This window comes from Anastrepha ludens, chromosome 2 (genome assembly GCF_028408465.1).
Source record: "Anastrepha ludens isolate Willacy chromosome 2, idAnaLude1.1, whole genome shotgun sequence".
Lineage (NCBI taxonomy): Eukaryota > Metazoa > Arthropoda > Insecta > Diptera > Tephritidae > Anastrepha > Anastrepha ludens.
In genome coordinates, this window is record NC_071498.1 from 156,534,027 (window position 1) to 156,550,525 (window position 16,499).

The 16,499-nt window shown below is 33.3% G+C and overlaps 1 protein-coding gene across 4 annotated transcripts in view; it reads left to right on the forward strand.

The window, feature by feature from the left end:
* Positions 1-259: 259 nt before the first annotated feature.
* The window catches only part of LOC128855665 (uncharacterized), a 29,284-nt gene continuing 13,044 nt past the window's right edge, over positions 260-16,499 (forward strand). For 2 of the 4 annotated variants that reach the window (XM_054090752.1, XM_054090754.1), the window contains exon 1: positions 260-406. The gene's annotated coding sequence lies outside the window, so the exon portion shown is untranslated. The remainder of the gene's footprint in view (positions 407-16,499) is intronic. The other 2 variants (XM_054090753.1, XM_054090755.1) reach the window with 1 other exon arrangement.

Below are 16,499 nucleotides of genomic sequence, written 5' to 3' on the forward strand. Positions count from 1 at the left end.
TAAACAAAGCAAAAGCAAAGCAGCTGAGAGCGTGAGCACATATGCATGTAGCGAATGAGCGGCCGAGCCACTGAGTATTTACAACGTAACCAGAACTCAGCCATTAGCAGACCAACAGAGCGACTACAAAATTCCATGCAACAACTGAGCGCAGCTGAGACTAACCGAGCAGAGACTGAGCAGCATTGGGGCCATATTGGCGCTTACTAAGTGGCTAAATGCAGCGCGGCCGCTGCGAAGGTGAGCTTAGAGCCTCAGTTTGTTTCGGGCTCTCGTGCTAAACGGTACAACACGCTATCGATGCGATACCATCGACAAACAGTGTTCGCCACAAAAGCAAAGTTAACAACGAATCGCAAACGAATTACAACGGATTGTTTTGACTTCCAAGTGGATACAATGTAAAGTATGTGATGGTAGAGTGGTGAAGGTGTGATTGAAGCTGAGATATGAAAAAAAAAGAAAATAATAGTAATTGTATACTACAATACGTTAATCAAAATTGATATGTTGCGTGATAATGTGAAACAACAATAAATGACAACTACAAAAACAAAACAAAAAACAACAAAAATTATGATAATAAAAATGCAATTAAATATTTACATACATGCATACTTACATATTTGCATATAGAATCAATGCACAAGTGCATAAATAAATTAGCAAGCTTGTATTACAGTGTTGTTGAGAGTGTGTCACTGCTGCTGCTGCTGCTGCCGCTATTGCTGCTCAGCTCGAAAGTCAGTCACTGCTGTTAATGTAGGGGCATCACAATTCCAGACAATACACGTACAGATACAGCAGACTCACCGGTGTCCAGCTGATGTCTCGTACTGTCTAGGCTAAAAAAAAAACAACTACAAAAATAAATATAAATATGTGTTGTGGGAGTGTTTCCGTCTCATGTATTGAGATGAAGTGTGTACGGCTGAAGGAGCGTGTGTACATGTGCGGTTTCGCCAGTCTCAGCGCGATTGCAATTCAAGTCAATTTGCTGAGGATGAAATTAAATTAAATAAATTCTATGGAAAGTAAGCAAGAATGAGACGCTTCAGTTGAAAAAATTTAGCTGAAGACACATATTCGGCTTGAACTGAAAATTGAGCGCAAACTAATAAAAAGAAAAATAAAATAAATGATGTTTGTAGATCGAATATTAAGTGCACAAATAGCAATAAAAATGCAAATAAATAGTGAGAAATGAGAAAACAAAAAAAATGATCTCTGGCAATTTTCAAAGCAATGCATACGTGTGTGTGTGTGTGTGTGAATGTATATATTACTCATCATAAATTAATAATTCAATTCAGGTTTTTTTAATTGCGCTTAGGTAATGTGGTTTTCTTTCGTTTTTTTATTTTTTTTGCTTGTTTTTTGTTTGAAAAATATTAAGTATAGAAAAATTTGACGAGGGAACAGGCTGCTTATGCCTTCATTTCAAATTTCGCAATTCCGTTACCTTCACTTATTTCTTCATATAAAAAAATGTTGTGATGAAGTTTTTAGCACCCCCAAATTTATGCGACTTCAACGAGTTGCTCAGATCAGTTGAGCCAATCATTTGGAATCTTAAACGTGCACTTTTCTCGCTAATATTCTAAAAGGCGTACGATCGGCTGATTTGTTTTTCAAAATCGTATAAGAAACACGCTTAAAAATATAATTCAATGAGTTTTGCTTTATTTGAAAGGATCAATGTCTGGATTTATTGTGCTTTATAAGTGCTGACACTTTTTTGAGTGCGAAATAACGGTAACATGCAAATGATACCTGATTTAAAAAGGAACCAGCCCTCTATTACACACACACACACACACACACACATGTATGGTTAAATAAGGTTATTTGTGACAAAAATATGTGAATCGTGGCTGCTGACAGACCAAATCGAATTCGTGACATTTTGGTAAAAATTCAAACAAAAAAAATGTTTGAAGAATTTTGGTAAAAATGCAAAGTTAGTCATGATGATTTTAGTTAAATTAGTGATTGAAAAAAAATGTCACCCATCTGACCACGCCAACTCTAATTTATCTTAGCCATTGATGGCTATTTCAAAATTGGTAAATTTTTTTTGTTGCAATGAATACTCTTTTTTTTTAAATAATAAAAAAATAAATTTAAATAATTTATTTAAAATTTAATACGAATAGTAGTAGTAGAAGGAAACATTTTTTTTTAATAATAAAAAATATTTAAAATTTAATACGAATAGTGGTAGGAGGAAATAATTCAAATTTAGAAAAAAAAATGTCATCTATCTGACCACGCCAACTCTAACTTGTCTTGGCTATTTCAAAGTTGTTTAATTTCTTTTGCTGCAATTAAGTAATTATTTTTTAATTAATAAAAAAAAAAATAATAAATAATGTATTTAAAATTTAATGCGAATGGTGGTAGGAGGGAATAATTCAAATTAAAAAAAAGATTATTAAAATATAATTCAGACATTAACAAATCAATCAAACTCCATGGCGACGCCCTACAAAAACACGAGTTGGGTGTAATCAAGGCCTTTATTTCATAAATTTTCATAAATGAAATATAATTACTCACTGATTTTTAAAAATTAAGCTTCCAAAAATATTGGGCTAGTTGAAAAACTAACGTTCCCGTGGCAGTCGGTTCATATTTGCAGAAACGACCCGGATTTATGTATATTATATCCGGCCAAGCGCTGTTACTCCAGTAGCAATCCCTCTAATTGTATCGGAGATGTTTATGCTGATACAATAACAACAAAAATTAAACGAAGTGAATTTTATTTTTAATAAAGGAAAATTTCCATTTTAACTCTCAAGTACAAACATTTAATTAAATTAAATGAATGCAAACTTTTTTTACCGTTTCCAGATACTAAAATGATAAGAATTAAAAAAAAATAAAATATTGAGGCCAATTTTTTTTTAGATATTTTAAATACCTCAGATTACTTTTACGGTTTTTATAAGTTCTGGACAAAATTTGTTAGATGAATGCAAACTCTTCTTTACGATTTTTAATACTAAAATAATAAAAAGGTAAAAATTTGAAAAAAACAATTATTTAGGCCAACTTTTTCAAATTTTTTAAACACCTTAAAAAGCTCGGATTTCCTTTATGGATCTTATAAGCTCTGAAAAATATTTCCTTAAATGAATGCACACAGTTTTTTACGATTTTTAGATACTAAAATGATAAAAAATTAAAAAAATTGGAAAAAAATATTGAGGGCAATTTTATTATTTTTTATTTTTTAAATACTTTAAAAAGCTCGGATTTCTTTTACGGTTTTTATAAGCTCTGAAAAAAATTTCCTTAAGTGAATGCAAACTTTTTTTTACGATTTTTAATACTGAAATAATAAAAAGGTAAAATATTGAAAGAAAATATATATTTAGGCCAATTTTCTTATTTTTAATTTTTATTTTTTAAATACCTTAAAATGCTCAGATTTCTTTTTCGGTTTTTATAAGTTCTGGAAAAAATTCGTTAGATGAATGCAAACTTTTCTTTTCAATTTTTAAATACTGAAATAATAAATAAGTAAACATTTGAAGAAAAAAACATTTTGGCCAATTTTATTATTTTTTATTTTTGAAATACTTTAAAAAGCTCGGATTCCTTTTACGGTTTTTATAAGTTCTGAAAAAATTTCATTAAAATTTAAATTTTTCTTTACGATTTTTAAATACTAAAAAAATAAAAAAAGTAAAAATTTGAAAAAAAATATTTAGGCCAATTTCTTTTTTTAAATTTATTAAATACTTCATAAAACTCAGATTTGCTTAACGGTTGGTATAGGTTCCGAAAAAAAAGTAACTTCCCTTTTAAATTTTTCCAAATTAGTTAATATTAATATAAAAAGTATGATTCCCGGAAAAAATAAACCTTAGCTCTTTTTAAGTTTTATTAAATTAGCCAATATTAAGAATTCTGACCTTTTCCCTGATAACGAACCCGAATTTTTTAGGATTTTTGCAAAGTTTAAAAAAATGCTTAGCTTATCGTTTTTAGTTTTTTTTTTTAAATTAGCAGATATCAAAAGGTATGACCACTTCCCTAATTACAAGCGAAATGTTTTAATGATTTTTGTCAAGTCTAACCAAAATTAAATACATTTAAACAAATTTTTTTTTGAATTAAGAGATATTTTTTGTTTTATTTATCTGTGTTTTGATCTGATTAAAATCCCATATTTTGTTAAACCTTTTATAAGCTGAAATTTTCCTTTGAATTATTTCTTTTTATTGTTCTTAAATTATTAATTAGTAAAAACTATGTCATCTTGACTTTTAAAAAACCCAGAATTTTTTGACGATTTTCATAAGTTCTGAAAAGAAAAAAAAATTAAAATACATTCTTTTTTTTATAATTCAAAATTATTCGAAAGCTGAAATTTGATTCTCTCTGTTCATCAACACACATTTTTTAACCATTTTTACAATTTCTCGAAAATAATAAATATTTAAACTTCATTTTATTAAATTTTTCACTTCACTTTCTTTAATTTTTTACTTCATTTCACTCTTTCAAATAACGACTCTTCTCTAAATACAAACCTAGTTTTTTTTATAAGTTCAAAAGAAATTTAAAAAATATTTTTTATTGTTTTCAAAATACTAGTTAGTAAAATTTATGACGTCTGCAAGCAAAAGGGTTTAAATTTCACTTTAATTAATTTTTCCAATTATTAGGTATTAGAAATTATGATTCTTCTCTTCTTCTTTTTTGCAATTTTTATAAGTTCTAAAAATTATACTCTTATACACTTCTTACCTCACTTTTAAATTTTTTTTTAATTACTAGTTGGTAAAAATGATCGCATTTTCCTTTTTAAATACCCAAGGTTTGGTTACAACCGAATTAAAAAAAAATCGGGAAATAAATTTTAAGCCGACTTTTTCCATTTTCTTTAAATTACAGGCATTAGAGTCTAAATTATGACTCCTGCCTGATTACGATATTTTTTAGCCTTTTTATAAGTTCTGAATAAAAAAAAATTATTTAAACTTAACTTTTATGAAATTTTTTCAAACGAGCTAGAATTAGAAATTACGACTTCTCGCCTGATAAAGAACCTAGACTTTCTTTCAACGATTTTAATAGGTAAAAAAAAGTAATACTTATAATCTCTTTCTTTTCTATTTCTATTTCTCTTTTACTTCTCAAATTACTAATTAGTAAAAGTTAGAACATCTTTCTTTTAACCCTTTGAAGCACACATTTTACTTACCAACCGCTTTTATGATTGCATGTAATTTTAAGGGTTTCAGGGGTCGCTGATTACGAATCTGAGGTCAGATTTGAGAAATTCAATATGGCGGATACAAAATGGCGGACCTATTTTTTGAAAAATTTTTTGGAAACTTACCAAATTTGACATTATGGGGTTTTTGGGGTCGCTGATTACGAACCTTGAGTCAGATTTGAGAAATTCAATATGGCGGATACAAAATGGCGGACATATTTTTTGAAAACTTGTTGGATACTCACCAAGTTTGATATTAGGGAGTTTTTGGTATCCAACAAGTTTTCAAAAAATATGTCCGCCATTTTGTATCCGCCATTTTGAATTTCTCAAATCTGACTCAAGGTTCGTAATCAGCGACCCCAAAAACCCCCTAATGTCAAATTTGGTAAGTATCCAACAATTTTTCAAAAAATATGTCCGCCATTTTGTATCCGCCATATTGAATTTCTCAAATCTGACCTCAGATTCGTAATCAGCACCCCAAAAACCTTATAGTATCATGTCCCATCTTTATACATTATGTACTTTGTTGAAAAATGAATTTTTTCCTGAAAATAGACGATTTTTTCAATTTGTTTATCTGTAATTGTTTATAAATTCACGCAAAACAATTTTCTTAGTTTCAGTTACATTCTTTGATATATGGATTATCATATAAATAAATTTTCTCGGTCCCATTTTCATAAATATCAAATCTGTAGAGAAAAGTTGAGAAAAAAGAAGGTGGGAACCTGGCTTCCCACCATGCTCGTAAGGGTTAAAGAGCGCAGCTCGTTTTTAACGATTTTTGTAAGTTCTGAAAAAAAAACCAAAAACAATTTTTAGCTTTGTTTTTTTTAATCCTTCTTATTCGATAATTGAAATTTTGATATCAGTCCCGATTACGCACCCAGATTTTCTTGCGTTTTCAGTAAGTTCTTAAAAATAATGAATCAATTTGCTTGCCATTAAAGGCTGGGTTAGGCTGAATTGGCTACCTACCGCTGATGCCAATGGCAACCATAAACTAAAGATAAATGCGCGTTGTGATATCAAAATGTGGTTAAATATTCCCGCTTGAACCAGCCAGTATCTCTGACAAATCTCGTCAGTTCCTTTAAGTCAATACGCACCGCTTGATTTAAAGTAGCGAAAAATGAGGCTCAGAGGCTGCGAAGTCAAATTCTGCACAGTGCGAGGCTGCATCCGAGGAGAATAGAGATCGTTTTTTTCTCCTTATCATTTTTATAACTCCTACTGCATCATCAGAAAGCTGCGCTCAGCCATCTGCATGGTTGCCTGTTAAGGGGTCCCGGTGGTCTGGAGCTCGAAAATTTAGGGTATTTTCAGGATTTTTTTTTTTACAATAAAAAAATGAAAAACGATATGTATATACATTTTTTAGGCTTTTTATTTAACTTCTTTTACATACAAAAATGAAAAACACAAAAAATCGATTCTTTGAAATTTTTACACCCCGGGTTCCTTAAATGTGTTCAACCAGCACTCCGATCTTTTTTCAGAGTGCGCACGCGTCTCCTGGTCCTTTCGGGTCCACTTTTGTTCACATAAACATATACCAAAAGTCTAAAAAATCGGCATGAGCCTGAGTACAATATTTTGACAAAAATTATTTAGTTTTTATCGCCGTAAGCTGCAGTTTTTGGACTAATCTGCCGAGTTTCCGTAAAATACTTGTCGCTTTTCATTTTTAGCTTCAAGAACTAAAGTTTTCCATTTACTAGATCCTCTTCTAGCGCTTTTTACGTGCATCTCAATTTATTTCAACACAAATATTTCCTTCAAAACTTCTTGTTTTGTTGTCAAGTCCTTTTCGTTTTATTTCGTTTTTGCAATGCGGTTTTGTTTACGACTAAGTTTGTTAACTGGTTTCGTTGTTTTTTCCATTTATCGAATTGTACTCCGAATGGGGTTTGCATTGAACTAAAGTCGACATTTTTGCTTGACGTTTTTGCTTTTTGCTTTTAGTTTTTTATTTTTTTTTTGCGGTTTAAGTAGCCTTAGTCGATTTTTATCGAATAAGCAATGAATAAACAGCCTGTGCCAAGTGTTGGATTTGAAGAATTGTGAGTTGTTGCACAAAAATATATGTAAGTAGGTTGATACTCATATGTAAAGTAGTGGCCAAAATTTAAGTACCTGCTTAGCAAACGTTCTTGTATGGTTTCATATAGTAATGTTTTTTTTTTAATTAAGTTTTGAATAGAAAATATCGGTAAATAAATTTGAAGATGCACAAACTTGAATTCGGAAGTTTACAGTGCATGTTGATGTATGTATATGTATGTACATATCTACTCACTGATAATTTGAATTGCGGTTTTGATGGAATGAATGTTTCTTTGAATTTCTTAAGGGGTTAGGGGTAGTCAGAGGCCCGAGAAAATGATGATTTTCAATAGCATTAATACATCATGCTTCGACTTGACTTTAGCAAAATTTTGCATAAAGGAAACATTAAAAATTGTAAAAGATATCGCTGTTGATGTGGAGCCCATTTCTCCAGACGTCCCTTGCAGTGATCATCACAAGTCCTTGGAGATTAATCTTGTGCCTGATCCAAGCTTTTTTTGTTTTTTTTTTTCAAGATTAACAATATGGCGGATTCAGGAAGTTTTTTTTTATTTTTTATTTTATTTTATTAAATTTATATAACAAAACTAATTTTATTACATAAATATCAAAAGGCAGCACTGGCTACGAGGCCTTCAGCCGCCACTTTAATTAAAGTTACATATGAGTAAAAACTATTTGCTAAGTGTTAGTGCAAGTGTTAGTATCTTAAATATATTTTAACAAGTCATTGTTTTTCAAGAAGTTATATATTGCCATTATATTTTCATCCGAGGGTGTTTTAAGCAGTTTTATAATATCAACGTTGTCATAGCTGACTGATGAATTGTGCAGGATCGGGCAGAGAGTAAGTAAATGTTTGATAGTGACGGTGTGGTTACAAAAAGGACATTTGGCAGGACTATCACCTGACAGTAAGTGGGCATGTGTTGTGATAGTGTGTCCAATTCTTAATCTGGTAAAAGCCCTCATGGCACTTGTGGGTAAAGATGATGTATAAGTGATTCGCTTTTTGTCTTCATTAATTTCTGTGTAATGGTGTTTGTATGTCTTCCAATCGCTTGCATCTTCTTGGTGATTCAGAAAGTATTTTTCAGATTTTCGAGAAAAAAAACGATAATTAATTGTTAAAAAAAAATCGAAATTTTTGTAAAAAATTCCTTCGATCAGGGTCAAGTTTTTTATGTTTTTCAAAAGTAGCATAAATTTTATTTGAAATCTACCAAGCGGATTTTAAGTTATAGTGATCACCAGTTCAAAAAACATCGTTTTGAGAAAAATACATTTAAAGTTGTGCCACTTGCTGTCGAACTCTCCGGAGCGCCCGAGCGAAGTGAATCCCGAATATCTCCAAAAGTATTTTTCGGATTCAATTCAAATTTTCACACAATATTTTTAAGATATTATACTTCAAGAAAATGTAAAAAAAATTCAATTTGTTGAAATTTCTGACTACCTAATCCCTTAACAAGCAGATTTCTGAATTTCCGTGTCTAGTTTAAAAAAATGTGTTTTTGAAATTAGGGAAAATTTTGAAATTCATGAGCTATCTTAGCGAGTACAAACAGTTTGTCTACTATTCTAACGAAATTGAAATATATTGATTAAGAAAATATTAACATTTCCATGATTTTCCTTGAACCTTTGATTTTATTTGACCCCTATGAATAGTTCATAACCCATTAGTAGAAAATACAGTTATTCCGTTTAAAAATACCACAAAAATTGAAAGAAAAAACAGTTTACACTTCAAAAACAGCTGTCAAGAAAGTATTTTTATATTTGCAAATGTGATTCAGTAGTTTGTGGTAGTCATACAAACCGATGATCCAAAGCACTTTTTAGTCTGCTTCTCATAGAATGAATATCATGGAGACCTTATTAGACGGATACTTCCCTTGGGCGAACATTTCGTCCCCTTAGTATTAAAATAGCCTATAAATTTTTTGATGTTTGGAGAAAATGAATTTCAAACTTTTTGTCGAAAGTAGCTCTCACTTAAATCTCGTTATGTCTTTAAATATTTATTATTTTTTGACTGACGTTTTGACCTACTTTGTGGAACTAGAATTTGACAAAATTTTGACCACATATAAAATCGACGATGGAGAATCCAAAAATTCAATAAAAAATAATAGCCTATTAGTACATAGGCTATTGTTATACTAAGGGGACGATTTTTTGCTATACGAAGTCTCAGATATCAAGTATAGATTACGAGGTTTGGCCTTTAGCTCTGGTGAAAAATTCGACTGCCACGCCACCGGGGATTCGGCAGCAGAAGTACGGCTCCTTATTTCACACGTATTCCCACAGAAGTAACAGAATGGAAGCTGTGTAGATTTTTTGCGTATATCACAATATCAGTTTTTTCGTAAACAAACCGCCGTCACATCCCAATCTCCTAAAGGGACTCTCACTTTTCAAAAACAAATCAAACTTCACAATCCTCGACCTCAACTTCAAGAAAGACTTTACGGTACGTTTTCCATCGAGAGCCGAATGGAGGAAAGGGAAGTGATTGGCAGATTCGATGTCGAAATCTACACTGATGGTTCTAAAATGAACTATGTTGTGGGAGCTGGCCTCTATTCGGAACCGATAAACTTATCCAAATCAATTTAATTTCCCGGTCATTGGCTTCAAATTTTTCTGATATGAGTTTCCGGTCTTAGAAATATAGAGGGTAATGAGATAGCAGATGAACTAGCAAGAAAAGGTTCTGCGCTAGATATAGCAGAGGCGGTGACAGTTGCTACCCCATCCAATGCAATAAAAATACCCATTCCTTTACACTACTATGCTTTAGCCGAAAGAATCTGGAAGCAATTAACTAAATGTACTACACCAAGAAAAACATGGCCGTCGTACAACATCCAAAGTATCCGAAGTACCTGTTAGGCTGCGCTCGCTCAAACATTTCACGCACACTGCAAACTTTGCCGTCACAACGTTAGGCACTGAAAGACAGGGGATCATGCAGCCAGATCGAACCTACCTTTCACTGCCATCTGCAGAAGCTGTCAGGCGGAGGGGATGAAAGCAAGTCTTTGCTACTATTTATGCGAATGTCCAGGTTTTGCCAGAAAATACTTCTTTCTTTCGGCAAGCCCTTCTTACAGCAAATTAATGGAATCTCAGACATAGAGATAAAAAATTTACTGTTATACTTGGATCTCACGAAATGCATCTGAAAAATACAGACATCACACAATAAAGGGGTAGTAAAATGCCGCTAGTCGCTAATTAGGATTATTTCCGTAGAAATACTCAATAACTTCAACAGCAACAACAGCAAAAACACATATCAAGTGACGTCAGGAAATCAGCTGATTTCTTGAAATCTTTAAATGGTGTTGGCCGCACCCCGAATTCCTGTGACAGGTATAAGAACAAATTATGCTCTCTTGAGCGGACACCTCTTCTGGACGGACGAAAGTTGACTGATGGTGAATGTCTGCCTAAGGGAGGTTTTACTGCTTGCCTTTTTCACATGAATCGGGCGACAAAAACAAGCACCTAGTATTATACACAGTGCGAGATGTACATATGTATGCTAAAGAGCGATGGTCCGGTTTAAAACGCTGCAGATCTACAAAGTGTCTTGTGACAAGTCCGAACAGAAAATTGTCAAACTTTCTACTAAAACTTGAAAGGAAAGACATTCGGTGGATGGTCGGTATTATTACAGGACACAACCCATGGAGTCAGCATATGACCACCATTGGAATCATTGAGGACCCGATGTGGCAGTCTTGCTTGGAGGAGGCTGATAGCACTGAGCACTTTCTCTGTGAGTGTTCTGCCTTTGCTAAAGCAGGGCTACGAGTTTTGGGTTCCGATGTCGTCAGAGCAAATTAAATTCGTTCCCTTAAACTGGAGGATATGTACAGATTTGGCAAAGAATCTGGAAAATTCTCACAGGACTAACTATCTCTATCTATGTCTCTATTCCTTCCACTCTCTTTCTCTTATACTTTTCTCCTTCCCTCCTTGACTATCTATCCTCTTTCCAGAGTTTTAAATACAATGGGCTTTTTAGCCTGAGTGTTTTAAGAGCCACCAAATCCCCTGGTGCTCCTTGGCTCGACCTTTTCAATTTTCATCAAAACATGAACGAATTCCAGAGCATCACTTTTTTCCCAGTTCTCTTGGCGTGAATTTTTTTTTTCCTTTCTCACTTCACTCGGGAGCATAGGGCCTCGACAAGACTCAGTCTTGCGTTGATTTTGTTAATCTATTTTGCTTTCTGTCAGGGTAGGTGATTAGCCTGCCGCGTGAAATAACCCCCTCATATGTGAATTAAGTTGCAGCATAAATGAAAAAAAAAAAACAAAAATGAAATTAAAATTAGCAAAACATATTTTTTCGAATCATTTATTATTTTTACACTATACAGCAATTAAAAATATTACAATGCATTTTTAAGTCTTAATATTTTTGAGATCTTTATTGTTTTGCATAAACTACCGACGCTCTTTTTTAATTATTTACATGAAACGCATATTTCTCTGCTTCTTCACATACATCTGCGTTAATTTATTCTTATAAATTTGCATTCACTAACTTAATTCGGTAAATTAACATTTCGATTTTGTATGAAATTCCTTTCGAAGCTTCGGTTAGAAGCAAAAATTGTTAGCAAGAAAATGACTCACTGCAAATAAAACGGCAATTCTAAAGTGATAAAGATTTTTTCTTTGTTTCCCAATAGACATTCAGTTATGCAAAAATTCAGCTATGAATTGCCAATTAGATGCTGAGTAATATTACATTCCCATACACTTGCAATTTCTATAGGTAAATTCCTACTTGTAAATGTAAATTACCTTCAAAACGGAGTAGGTACAAGTACATCTATTTGTCATTAGTGCAGCGAATGTAAATTTGTTTTTTTTTTTTATTTTTTTTTATACCTGTGCGCATTAGTGCACTAAGGTATTTCAACTTTGTGAGTTGTAAAAGCTTAACGGTGTCGGGATTGAAATTTGAATAGGCATACTTGTATGTATGAATGTATACAAAATATTCACAATGATGAGGGGGATAGTTTTGGCCAAGTCTATTTGTTTGTCTGCCTGATATGCGGAAGTCAGCAAAATAAAAGAAGATTAAATCTGTGTTATTTATCAAGAATTATTAGCACGGAAAATTGGCTTATTGGAGAACATCTACGCCTACTTTCCCTATTTAATTATTTATTTTATAATATTTAATGATTCGATCCTCACATATCATCATCATCATTGTTCAGGCACTACAGCTCTGTGTGAGCTTTGGCCTGCTGATCAAAATATCTCCATTAGACCGGATTTTGACTTGATTCCTTCTCGTTTTTTACTTTAAGTTTCCGCTTAGCATCCTCCATTTCGTCAATCCATCCTGTCTACCTTTTGGCTTCATCGTAAATGTTTAAGCGTTAATTATATTTCGTCGAGCTCTAGTTGGGTGCATTCTCGTGACTGGACCGAGCCGTTAAATTCCTCAGGCGATTAAAATTCGAACTTGATAGCTTCTCAGAGGTGGTTCAAAAGCCAGAGCTAAGATGTGCTGATGTGTTGATGTGATAAATGTTGAGTTTCATCGCATGTAGATGGACAATACCTAATTAGGCTACCCATTGCTATTGAGTGCTGCGGCTTTGTTAGATTTAGAAGCACTCTTTAGTCCACTTCAGACTTATCTTTCCAAGAGCAGCCTATAGATACTGTTCTATCAATCAATCTATCGATCAGGAAGCTTACTGCATTGAGCCTGCGATCTGCGCTATCCATATCTTCTTCTTTTATAGCGTTACAACGCGGCGTGCGTCAAAGCTTTCTTCAAAATGTTCCTCCGGTCTATCTTGAGCTATTGCTTCCTAGTTACGTATTCCCAGCTTCTTAAGATCGTGTTCCACTGCGTCTATCCAACGGTTCCTCGGTCTGCCTTTGGCCTTCACGCCCATTAGCTTTCCTGTCAAGGCTTTCTTCACGGTACAGTCAACAGGCATACGGATCACTTGACCTAGCCATCTTATGCGCTGCGATTTAACAAAACGCACAGCTGTCTTGTTCTGAGTTAGATCGTTCAGTTTCAAGTTCAATCGGATTCCATAGGTACCATCATCCATTCTTATTGGGCCAAACATCTTTCTTAAAATTTTTCTTTCCATCCGACCAATCTGAGCACAATCATCACAAGAGTCCATACCTCACAACCATATGTTAGGATTGGTCGAATAAGAGTCTATATGGGTTTGATAATGAGCAAAAGTGAGTCAGGCAGTACTGCTGTTAGTTTGTAGCGCACCATCAGCGAGCCTGCAACTCTGTTGGCCGCCTGGTATAGCTGTTTCTCTCCCTTAAAAGATGTGAAATGCTTAATCGCCCAGCGAGCATTTTGAGCCACTTGAAACTTGTACTTTGTTCTTCTATAATTCAAAGTGCTTCAAAACTGCATACTTAGAATTTTTCTAAAAATTCTGATTAAAAAGTTGAAAATTTTTGAAATTTTTTGTTTGAACATTTGCTGAACTTTGTACAAATTTTGAAGCTTTGAATTGTGATTTAAGGTTTTTATTGTAGAATGCTCTGTAATTTTATAAAAACATAAACAGATTTTTATCAAAAAAAGTCAAAACTTGATACTTCGTTGCGCTACTCATAACTGATTTTGTCCTTAGAGTCTCTGAATCCAAGCCTGTGGTCAAAATTGACAAATTCAGATTGGAGGATCCAATTCGTTGAATATGTTTTCAAAACTTTGGCAGATTCATTTGAAATTGTAGAGGTCATTTTGAACATTTTTCCAATTATTTTGGATTTTGGATTTTTAATGTTCGGTATGCAGTCACGCATTTCAAAAAACTTGTCGCTACATACTTTGAATTTGTCAAATTTTAGATTTTAAATATTTTCTAAATTGTGAGTTTATAAAATTCTCTTAATTTTTTAGAGTTTATACGCCTTTGAAGGGTTATATATAATATATATATACACTTGTGGACAAAATAATAGGTGTAACAAAGATTTTTTTAATAACATTCAAAAATGTGTAAAGACAAGAGTTTTTTTTGTTGTTTTAGTAATGTTTTATTTCATTAAATAAAAATATGTTGAAATTCATTTTACTTTTTACACTCAAACCAAAATTTAATTATAACAAAAAATACTATTGGTCAAAATAATAGGTGTGAAATATTATATGACAAAAAACAAAACAAAAAGACAGTTCAACTTAAATTTAACCGCTAGTATTTCAATAACCAGTATATCCTCCATGGTTCTGTATAAGTTTGCCTATTCTATTGGGCATGGATTTTATTAATTTTTGGCAGGTTTCTAAAGGGGTAGCATCCCATATTTCCTTGGTTTTCTGCCACAATTGCTCCTGGTTTTGGAATGAAAAGTCTGCCAGTCTCCTCTCCTCAAATCACTCCACAAGTTCTCAATAGTATTGAGATCAGGGGATTGACTTGGCCATTGCATACAACTTATGTTCGCATTTCTTAGCCACTCCGACACCAACCTCGAGGTATGTTTCGGGTCATTATCCTGCTGATAACACCATCTCAAAGGCATGTTTTTTTCTGCATATAGAAGCATAACATTTTGCAAAATATCCCTATACTCAACCGCGGTCATTGTGTATTTTATACAAAATAAAGGACCAACACCCTGCCAAGAAAAACATCCCCACACCATAATGTTTCCGCCTCCATGCTTAATGGTCTTTTTGGTATACTGAGACGCAAATTCTTTGCCTTTCGGGCGGCGTACACTTCTTCTGGAATCATTACCGTATAAATTAATCTTTACTTCGTCACTAAATAAAATATTTCGCCACTTTTTTTCTCCAGTAGGACCACACCAATCTCTGTGCTCATTAGCAAATGCTTTTCTTCTCTGTATGTGCACCTTTCGTAGAAGTGGAACTCTTCTAGCTTTTCGTCCTGGTAGATTAGCGTCCACTAAGCGCCGTCGTATTGTCCGCGAGCTTATATTCAATCCCATTTCTGCTGCGATTCGTCGCGAAGACACAAAAGGATCCTTTTTGGTCATAAGAACTATACGGCGATCCTCGGCCGGGCCCGTCAATCTTGGCCGTCCACGATTTTCTTTCTCACACTTCTTTTTTAAAGAGTTCGTAACAAAGTTTTCCGACCGTCCCAATGTATTGGCAATGTAGCGGTACGTTTTCCCTTCCGCACGAAGTTTCTTCACCAATTGACGCTCTACTTCGGTGCAGTGGCGATTACGACCCATTCTAAATAATTATTTAACCAGTTAAAATAATACAAATTGAACAATGCAGCAAAACATACTTGATAACACTTCAAATAACAAGGTATTTTCGAAAAAATGCTGATACACCTATTTTTATGGCCAAGCGAATTCAATCAAACAATCATTACTTTCCAATAACACGCAAAATTACCAATTGAGTCGCAAAAATGTTTTTTACTTACGTTCTAGTTTTGTTTCATTAAAATGTAGCGGTATCAAAAATAAATAACAGTTATTACACTATTGGGCGTAAAATCAGCACAGATTCAGCACACACCTATTATTTTGTCCACAAGTGTATATATAGTTTGCACTTATACTCTTTATTTGGTGTTTGGTCGAGCTCCTCCTCTTATTTGTGGTATGCGTCTTGATGTTGTTCCGCAAATGGAGAGGCCCACAGTTTCAAGCTGACATTTTCATGGCAGAAATACTCTTGAAGTTTGCCTGCCGAGGTGCGACCGCTATTAGAAAAACACTTTTTCTATCAGGATTAGAGTAAGAAACTGTTTAAGTTATGCTGTTCAGCAGGTCAAAAGGTTACAGAAGCTAGTTTTTATTGCCTTAGTCAAGAATAATTTTATCAAAATATATTAAAAGAGGTAGGTAATAAAAAACAAAAACTCTGAGTTTTCTTGAAATTCTCTTGACGCCTTTGGGCATTTCGAGCACAGGGGACAACTAATATCTCCTAACGCCCCACTACTCACCAGACTCGTTGCGCCTTTAGTTATAACTATACTATACTATAGACTATAGTCTATGGAATTTCACTGGAAACACACGCTGGGTATATAAAATTCGATTCTGCCGGAACTTGTGTGGCACTTTACTTGTTTTATATTAAAAAAAAAAGGAACAAAATATATTTTTTTAAACTCATCACAATTGCTTATGACTAAAATTAACCATGACGATTAACA